Raw genomic sequence first — 10,112 nt, forward strand, 5'->3', positions numbered from 1 at the left:
ATAGGTGTGAGAGTGATTGTGTGTGTATATGGATGTGAGAGTGATTGTATGTGTACACGAGTATGTGTACATGGTGTGAGTGATTGTGTGTATATGATTGTGAGAATGATTGTGTGTGTACATGGGTGTGAGTGATTGTGTGTGTGGGTGTGAGAGTGATTGTGTGTGCACATGAGCGTGTCTGTGTGTATATGGGTGTGAGAATGATTGTGTGTACATGAGCGTGTGTGTATGTGTATATGGGTGTGAGAGTGATAATGTGTGTACGTGAGTGTGTGTGGTGTGAGCATGTGCGTGTATATATATATAGAGAGATGTATGTGTGTTGTGTGTGTATGGTGTTGCCCATGTTAAATTGCTTTGTACTGTCCGAGATGTGCAGGCTGGGTAGGTTAGCCATGGTAAAATGTGTGGTTACAGGTTGGGAGTATGTGTCTGCCTGGGACCTCTTTCTCGGATCACAATCAATTCAGTGGGCTCTTTCTATAGTGGAGCGATTCAATGATTTAATTCCTGGGGCTCCTTCAAGTTCCTCTTTAGCTTCTGTTCCACCTTTAAGAGTTCTCTGATTCATATTTATTCTGTTTATTTTTGTAAATGTATGAATTCACGGACTGTGTGCGTCCTTGGTATGGCTAGGATTTAATACCTGCTCATGGGAAGGTGGTAGTGATTACTGAGCAGAGGTGGTTGGGTGGGCAGGTCTTGGTGATAATGTCATCGTGCTAGTTGTCCAGAGGTGCAGTATAATACTCTGTAAATAATATAGAGCAAGAACAGAAATCGCTGGGGTAACTCAGCAGGTCTGGCAGCATCTGTGGAGAGAGACAGAGACAGAGACAGAAAGAAAGAGTTAATGTTCCGGGTCCAGTTCTGAAGAAGGTTAACACTGTTTCTCTCTGTTCAGATACTGCCAGACCTCTGAGTTATTCCAGTGATTTCAGTTAACGTTCTGAAAATGAAGAAGGTGTTGGTACACTTGCCTTTATTAGTCAAAGCATTGAGTATAGGAGCTGGGGCGTCACGTTGCAGCTGTCCAGGACATTGGTTAGGCCACTTTTGGAAAACTGTGTTCAATTCTGATTTCCCTGCCGCAGGAAGGATGCTGTGAAATTTGAAAGGATTCAGAAAAGATTTACAAGGATGTTGCGGGGGTGGAGGGTTTGAGCTATAGGGAGGTGCATGGATAGGCTGAATAGTCAAGGTCCCCAGGGTGAGGAGTCCAGAACTAGACTAGATTAGATTCCCTACAGTGTGGAAACAGGCACTTTGGCCCAACAAGTCCATACCGACCCTCCGAAGAGTAACCCACCCAGACACATTTCCCTCTGACTAATGCACCTAACACTATGGGCAATTTCCCATGGCCAATCCACCCTAACCTGCACATCTTTGGACTGTGGGAGGAAACTGGAGCACCCGGAGGAAACCCACGCAGACACGGGGAGAATGTGCAAACTCCACACAGACAGTCACCCGAGGTTGGGATTGAACCTAGGACCCTGGTGCTGGGAGGCAGCAGTGCGAACCACTGAGCCACCGTGCAGCATAGGGCATAGGTTTAGGGTGAGAGGGGAAAGATATAAAAGGGACCTAAAAGGCGCAACTTTTTCACCCAGAGGGTGGTGCGTGTATGGAATGAGCTGCCAGAGGATGTGGTGGAGGCTGGTACAATTACAACATTTAAGAGGCATCTGGATGGGTATATGAATAGGAAGGGTTTGGAGGGATATGGGCCGGGTGCTGGCAAATGGGACTAGATTAATTTCAGATATCTGGTTGGCATGGATGAGCTAATTGAGGGGTCTGTTTTCCTGCTGTCTGGGTGGGATAGTTTTCAAAGGGTTGGTGTGAACTTAATGGACTGAATGGCCTCCTTCCCCACTGTAGGGTTACTATGAACGGGGTGTTAAATGAATCAGATTCTTACAACAATCCAGTTACTTGGTCAGCGCAAGTTTCTTTTTGCTTCAGTTTTTTATGTCGCTATTTGAATGGTCTGTTTTTGTGCTGTACAGCTCGGTGACCCTGGGGATAATGGGTGAAATCTCACGACAGCTTCTGGTGCAATTTGTGTTCGAATCGTGAATCCAGAATTGTAAGGGAGTAAAGCTATCACTGAATGTGTAAAGTTCTGTCTGGTTCACCAGGGAAGGAAAGCCTCCTTTGGCCTCATCCAGCCTATCCTTCCACGTGACTCAGACACGAACTAGGGATCTTGGACAAATGTTGGCCCAGGAAAGAACTTCCATTCATGAAAGAACACAATTTTAAAACATCAGCATTTTGTTGGAGCCAACCCCATATTGAGTGTAAAGACTGGGGGTAAGGATGTCAAATATGGACCCCCTCCCCCCCCCCAACCCTGCATTTTAGGGTGGCACGGTGGCTCAGTGGTTAGCCCTGCTGCATCCCAGAGCCGGGGACCCGGGTTAGAATCCAGCCTCGGGCCACTGTCTGAGTGGGGTTTGCACATCCTCCCCGTCCCGTGTCTGTGTGGGTTTTCTCTGGGTGGTCTGGTTTCTTCCCACCGTGCCCAGGGATGTGCAGGTTAGGGTGGGTTGGCCATGGGAAATTGTCCCAGAGTGCCCAGGGATGTGCAGGTTAGGGTGGGTTGGCCATGGGAAATTGTCCCATAGTGTCCAGGGATGTGCAGGTTAGGGTGGATTGGCCATGGGAAATTGTCCCATAGTGCCCAGGGATGTGCAGGTTAGGGTGGGTTGGCCATGGGAAATTGTCCCAGAGTGCCCAGGGATGTGCAGGTTAGGGTGGGTTGGCCATGGGAAATTGTCCCATAGTGCCCAGGGATGTGCAGGTTAGGGTGGGTTGGCCGTGGGAAATTGTCCCATAGTGCCCAGGGATGTGCAGGTTAGGGTGGGTTGGCCATGGGAAATTGTCCCAGAGTGCCCAGGGATGTGCAGGTTAGGGTGGGTTGGCCATGGGAAATTGTCCCATAGTGCCCAGGGATGTGCAGGTTAGGGTGGGTTGGCCGTGGGAAATTGTCCCATAGTGCCCAGGGATGTGCAGGTTAGGGTGGGTTGGCCGTGGGAAATTGTCCCAGAGTGCCCAGGGATGTGCAGGTTAGGGTGGGTTGGCCATGGGAAATTGTCCCATAGTGTCCAGGGATGTGCAGGTTAGGGTGGGTTGGCCGTGGGAAATTGTCCCATAGTGTCCAGGGATGTGCAGGTTAGGGTGGATTGGCCATGGGAAATTGTCCCAGAGTGTCCAGGGATGTGCAGGTTAGGGTGGGTTGGCCATGGGAAATTGTCCCATAGTGTCCAGGGATGTACAGGTTAGGGTGGATTGGCCATGGGAAATTGTCCCAGAGTGTCCAGGGATGTGCAGGTTAGGGTGGGTTGGCCATGGGAAATTGCAGGGTTACAGGGTTAGGGCAGTGTGGTGGGTCTGGGTGATGTGGTTTTCAAAGGGTTGGTGTGAATTTGATGGGCTGAATGGCCTCCTTCCCCACTGTGGGGATTCTATGAAGAGGATGTTAAGTGAATCAGATTTTTGCAACAATCCAATCTCTTGATTAGCACAAGTTTCTTTTTGCTTCAGTTTTATGTTGCTAATTGAATGTATATGCTCCAGCTGCTCTGGTAGGATTTCTGTTCAAATCCCTGGGTTGCAAATCAAGGAACTATTGTGCGCTCCCCGTCAATGCTGAACATTGCAATTAACTACATTAAACTTTGTCTGCCATTTGTTCACCCTGATACAAACTCATAATGAGCTTCCCTTGAGCCCAAGGTACTTGCTATTTTAACCTCGGTGTTCTGAAGCTGCAACCCAGCAAGACAGGAGCAAGAGAAGGCCGTTCAGCCCATCCAGTCAGCTCTGGCAGGCAATGAGATCCCCAAGTATTGAATCATGACCCTTCCCAAGTCCAGCCCACCTTGTGGCTGTCTGGTCCTAGCTTTCCTCCCTTACATTTACAGTATCCTTTTCCATCTTCACACCCTCTGATCTGAGCTTGTGAGGAAGCATCTCGGGTGGCACCAATTACAAAGCTTTTCCAAACCAAAGCAGAAAACTGCACAGTTGATCCGACAACGTCCCTTCCCTCCGAAGGCGATTTTTAGACTGGTATTTCACCACTCTCCCTCTCATCACTGATGCCATTAATTCCCTAAACGCAGCAAAAATGGACGGTGTGGGTCATTGTAGTGTCTGTGTTAGTGTGACCATTGGCTGTTGTATTTCATACAAGAGGGATGTGTTAGCCCTGGAGGGGATTGCCCAGAATGCTGCCTGGCATGGATGGAGCATTTCAGTTCTGAGCAAAGCTTGGGTCCAGTTGGGCTGTTTGTGTTGTAGCCAGGAAGGCTAAGGGACATGGACAGAGTGTATAAGGAGCAGCTGTTCCCTCAGTTGAAGGGTCAGTGAAGAGGGGACACAAGGTGAAGGGCAGGAGGGGAATGTGAGGAAGATCCCTTTTACCCAGAGGGTGACGATGGTCTGGAATGTGCTGCCTGGGAGGGTGCTCGAGGCCCCAAAACCTTTAAGAAGCTCCTGAATGAGCACTTGGCACGTCATAAGGGTATGGGCCAAGGATTAGGTTGAAGGTCAGGTATTGGGGCAGACTCGATGGGCCAAAAAGTCTTTTCTGCATTGCATGATTCTGTGACTTCAACAGTGGCAGCGCTGCATTGACTGGAGAGTGCTTTGGGACATGCGAAAGATGCTGTAAAAATGTTTGTTTGCCATGGAATGGGTGAGGATTGCCTCCCCTTCCCCCATTTCCCCTAAATTTCTTTTCCCAGTGCATGAACCTTGGCGATGGTAGGTAGGGGAACTCTGAACGGGCCACACAGCCTTCGAGGGAGAGCAGTGTGGGACCTGAACTGGGATGGTGAGCTCAGAAGCTGGGATCCCAGACCCTGCTGTGGAGTTACAATGGCGTGCTAGCAATGGCACTCCCTCCCACACTAACAGGGCTCCCGCGCTCTCCTGCTCACACTGAGAACTTGTGGGAAGCTAGGGAGCCTCAGTATGGGGGCTGACAGTCGGAAAACATTTGGGAATCATTGTGCCAGAACCTTATGTCGCAGAAGGAGACCATTCACCTCACTATGCCTATGCTAGCCATCACCTTATAGCCCTGTAAACACAGCACAATGGACAGATGAATGACAATGAGAGGAGGGATGGTTAATCCAGGATTGAAGGTGTTACATCCGAACGTGCGCAGTGTAAGGAATAAGCTGAATGAGCTCGTGGCGCAGATCGAAATTGGCGTGGTCGACATCATGGAGACATGGCTGCATCAGGATTGGGAGCTGAATATTCAAGGGTATACACCCTATTGAAGAGATAGGCAGGTGGGCGCGGAGGGGGTGGGGGGGGGCGAGGTTCATTAGTAAGAAATGAAATTAAATCAATAGTAAGAAACCCAGTGGGGTCAGATGGTGGAGAATCTGTGTGGGTAGAATTGAGGAACTGCACGATGATAAACCATAGTTGGAGTTATGTACAGGCCTCCAAACAGTAGTCAGGAGCTGGGGCTCAAGATACCTCAGGAGATAGAAAAGGTGTATAGGAAAGGCAAAGTCACAGTGATCACGGGGAACTTCGATATCCAGGTGGGCTGGGAACATCAGGTTGGTGGTGCATTGCAAGAAAAGGAATTTGTGGAATGTCTTCAAGATGGCCTTTTGGAGCAGCTTGTGGTGGACCCCACGAGGGAACAGGCCATACGGGATTTAGTGGGAGAAAGCCTCATTCCTGATGAAGAGCTTATGCCCGAAACGTCGACTCTCCTGTTCCATGGGATGCTGCCTGACAGGCTGTGCTTTTCCAGCACCACACCCTCAAACACTGGATTTAGTGTTGTGCAGTGAGGCAGACGTGGTAAGAGAGCGTCAGAGAAGGAACCTTTAAGAGGCAGTGACCATAATATGATCGAATTTACTCTGCAGTTTGAGAGGGAGAAGATAGAATCTGAGGTAACAGTATTGCAGCTGAATAAAGGCAACGAGAGAAGCACGAGGGAGGAGCTGGGTAGGACTGACTGGGAGAGGATCCGAGTCAGTGGGACAGCAATGGCAGGAGTTTCTGGGAGTAACTCAGGAGACACAGCAGAGATTCATCCTGAGGGAAAAGAAGCATGGTACAGGGAGGATGAGGCAACCATGGTTGACAAGGGAAGTCAGGGATAGCATAAAAGAAGGGCAGTGGGAAACTGGAGGATTGGGAAGCTTACAAAGACCAATAGAGGAAAAAGTGAGGACTGCATTTGTTGAGTTGAGAGTGTGGTGCTGGAAAATCATGACAGGTCAGGCAGCATCCGAGGAGCAGGAGATTCGACGTTTTGGGCAAGAGCCCTTTACCAGAAATGAGGGCATGGCCCAAGGGGGACTGAGAGATGAATGGGAGGAGGGTGGGGCTGGGTGGGAAGGTAGCTGAGAGTGCAATAGGTGGATGGAGGTGGGGGAATGGTGATAGGTCAGAGAGAAGGGTGGAGCCGATAGATTGGAAGGCAGATTGACAGATAGGGCAGGCCATGGGGACAGTGCTGAGCTGGAAGGTTGGAACTGGGGTAAGGTGGGGGGGGGGAGGGGAAATGAGGAAACTGGTGAAATCCACAATCCACAGCGGGATTGGAGGGTCCCGAAGTGGAAGATAAGGCATTCTTCCTCCAGGGTTAGGGTTTTGCAATGGAGGTTGTCCTTGGCAGAGTGGAAGGGGGAGTTAAAGTGTTTGGCCACGGGGTAGTGGGGTTGATTGGTGCATTTAGTTGTGGAATGTTTCATCTCTAGGACTGACCAACCCCACTGCCCCCTGGCTGTACACTGTTCGAATTCTTTAGGAAGTAATCAGCAGGTTAGATCAAGGAGAGCCAATGGGTGTTACCTACCTGGACTTCAGGAAGGGCTTTGACAAGGTGCTGCACAAGAGGCTGCTGAGTAAGATAAGGGCCCCAGGGTGTTACAGGCAAGGTGCTAGCATGGATAGAAGCTTGGCTGTCTGACAGGAAGCAGAGAGTGGGGATAAAAGGATCCTTCTCAGGATGGCAGCCAGTGAGGAGTGATGTTCCGCAAGGTCCAGTGTTGGAAGCACAACTTTTCACTTTATTCATTAACGATCCTTTATTCATTAAGGAACTGAGGACATTCTGGTGAAGTTTGCAGACGATACAAAGATAGGTAGAGGGACTGGTAACATTGAGGAGGCAGCGAGGCTGCAGACAGATTTGGACAGGTTAGGAGAGTGGGCAAAGAAGTGGCAGATGGAATACAATGTGAGAAAGTGTGAGGTCATGCACTTTGATGGGAAGGATAGAGGCATGGACTGTTTTGGAAATGGGGAGAAAATTCAGAAATCTGAAGTGCAAAGTTCAGGATTCTCTCAAGGTAAACTTGCAAGTTGAGTCAGCAGTTAGGAAGGCAAATGCAATGATGGCATTTATTTTGAGAGAACTTGAATATAAAAGCAGGGATGTAGTTCTGAGGCTCTATAAGGCTCTGGTCAGACCACATTTGGAGTATTGTGAGCAGTTTTGGGCCCCGTGTCTCAGGAAGGATGTACTGACCCTGGAGCGTGTCAGAGGAGGTTCATGAGAATGGTCCCAGGAATGAAAAGCTTAACATATGAGGAACTTTTGAGGACTCTGGGTCTATACTCGATGGAGTTTAGAAGGATGAGTGGGGGATCTAATTGAAATATAGAGAATACTGACTGGCCTGGACAGAGAGGATGTTGGGAAGGTGTTTCAATTGGCAAGAGAGACTCGGACCCGAGGGCACAGCCTTAGGGTAAAGGGAAGACCTTTTAGAACAGAGAGAAGGAGAAACGTCTTCAGCCAGAGAGTGGGGAATCTCTAGAATTCACTGCCACAGAGGGTTGTAGAGGCCAGGTCATCGAGTATATTTAAAACGGAGACAGATAGGTTCTTAATTGTCAAGGGGATCAAAGGTTGTGGGCAGAAAGCAGGAAAATAGAGGTGAGAAACCTATCAGCCATGATGGGCTGAACTGCCTAACTTCTGCTCCTATGTCTTGTGGTCCACTTTCCCATTCAAGGGTATCTCTGTTCCCCTTTTGGAAGTTCCTGTTGAATCCCTTCCCTCTCAAGCAGCACATTTCCAGATTGCAACAACTTATCTGGTCAGAGAAACAAACACTCTCTATCCTCTCTCTCGGGTTCTTTCATCAATCATCCTAAATCTACTTGATCCTGCCTCCTGGACAGAGTGAATCTTTGTCCCCCTTTTATTTCTCTCCCCCCCCTCCACCAGCTCCCTGTCCAATCGCTTGGAGCCCTTCTCCTTCTCTCAGCAGCTAATGGGAGGGAGAATTCAGCAACTAGTCCTTTGGTGAATTCCTGTCCCAGAGTGATAGGGAGACATGAAAGGGGCGATTCTGTTCGACGAGATGCTTGATTGTTGAGGTTAATGGAAAGACATTGGAGCTCCAGAGAACAGAATGGCCTCATTGATGGTGCTGTCCTGTGTGACTCAGTTGGAGCTGGTGCCTGGGAGGGGGAAGCCTCATCCCGTGATTACAGTCTTGTTAGATTCTGCTGAACATCTCAACTGTCTTCCAGTTCTATATTGGCTGTTGGTCTGGTGCCAGGGAATCAGCTGGCACTGATGGGTGTTAGAATGACGTTGACAGCTCCTGGGTAATGTGCCTTCTTGAAACTCTGAGCCTTGCAGTTGGATGATGTGTGGGCTGCCTCGGTTATGTTCACCTTGAGGGAGTTAGCTCAAGCCTCTGGCTCTTGGTGTGGATTCGGGAGGTAGGGAGGAGGCAAATGCAAGTGATCCACCATAGGCAAACTATTGTTCAATTGTAAACAGGTTCGAGGAAGGACTGGGCAGCACGGTGGCTCGGTGGTTGGCACTGCTGCCTCACAACGCCAGGGATCCGAGTTCGATTCCAGCCTCAAGTGACTGGCTGTGTGGAGATTGCACCTTCTCCCCGTGTCTGTGTGGGTTTCCTCTGGGTGCTCCGGTTTCCTCCCACAGTCCAGGGATGTACAGGTTAGGGTGGATTGGCCATGGGAAATTGTCCCATAGTGCCCAGGGATGTACAGGTTAGGGTGGATTGGCCATGGGAAATTGTCCCATAGTGTCCAGGGATGTGCAGGTTAGGGTGGATTGGCCATGGGAAATTGTCCCATAGTGCCCAGGGATGTACAGGTTAGGGTGGATTTGGCCATGGGAAATTGTCCCATAGTGTCCAGGGATGTACAGGTTAGGGTGGATTGGCCATGGGAAATTGTCCCATAGTGTCCAGGGATGTGCAGGTTAGGGTGGATTGGCCATGGGAAATTGTCCCATAGTGCCCAGGGATGTGCAGGTTAGGGTGGATTTGGCCATGGGAAATTGTCCCATAGTGTCCAGGGATGTGCAGGTTAGGGTGGGTTGGCCATGGGAAATTGTCCCATAGTGTCCAGGAATGTACAGGTTAGGGTGGATTGGCCATGGGAAATTGTCCCATAGTGCCCAGGGATGTGCAGGTTAGGGTGGATTGGCCATGGGAAATTGTCCCATAGTGTCCAGAGATGTGCAGGTTAGGGTGGATTGGCCATGGGAAATTGTCCCATAGTGTCCAGGGATGTGCAGGTTAGGGTGGGTTGGCCATGGAAAATTGTCCCATAGTGTCCAGGGATGTACAGGTTAGGGTGGATTGGCCGTGGCAAATTGTCCCATAGTGCCCAGGGATGTGCAGGTTAGGGTGGATTTGGCCATGGGAAATTGTCCCATAGTGTCCAGGGATGTGCAGGTTAGGGTGGGTTGGCCATGGGAAATTGTCCCATAGTGTCCAGGGATGTGCAGGTTAGGGTGGATTGGCCATGGGAAATTGTCCCATAGTGCCAGGGATGTGCAGGTTAGGGTGGATTGGCCGTGGGAAATTGTCCCATAGTGTCCAGGGATGTGCAGGTTAGGGTGGATTGGCCATGGGAAATTGTCCCATAGTGCCCAGTGATGTGCAGGTTAGGGTGGATTTGGCCATGCGAATTTGCCCCATGGTGCCCAGGGATGTGTAGGTTAGGGTGGATTGGCCATGGGAAATTGTCCCATAGTGCCCAGTGATGTGCAGGTTAGGGTGGATTTGGCCATGCGAATTTGTCCCATAGTGTCCAGGGTAGGTGGGTTAGCCACAGAG

This window comes from Chiloscyllium punctatum, chromosome 21, assembly GCF_047496795.1.
Source record: "Chiloscyllium punctatum isolate Juve2018m chromosome 21, sChiPun1.3, whole genome shotgun sequence".
Classification (NCBI taxonomy): domain Eukaryota; kingdom Metazoa; phylum Chordata; class Chondrichthyes; order Orectolobiformes; family Hemiscylliidae; genus Chiloscyllium; species Chiloscyllium punctatum.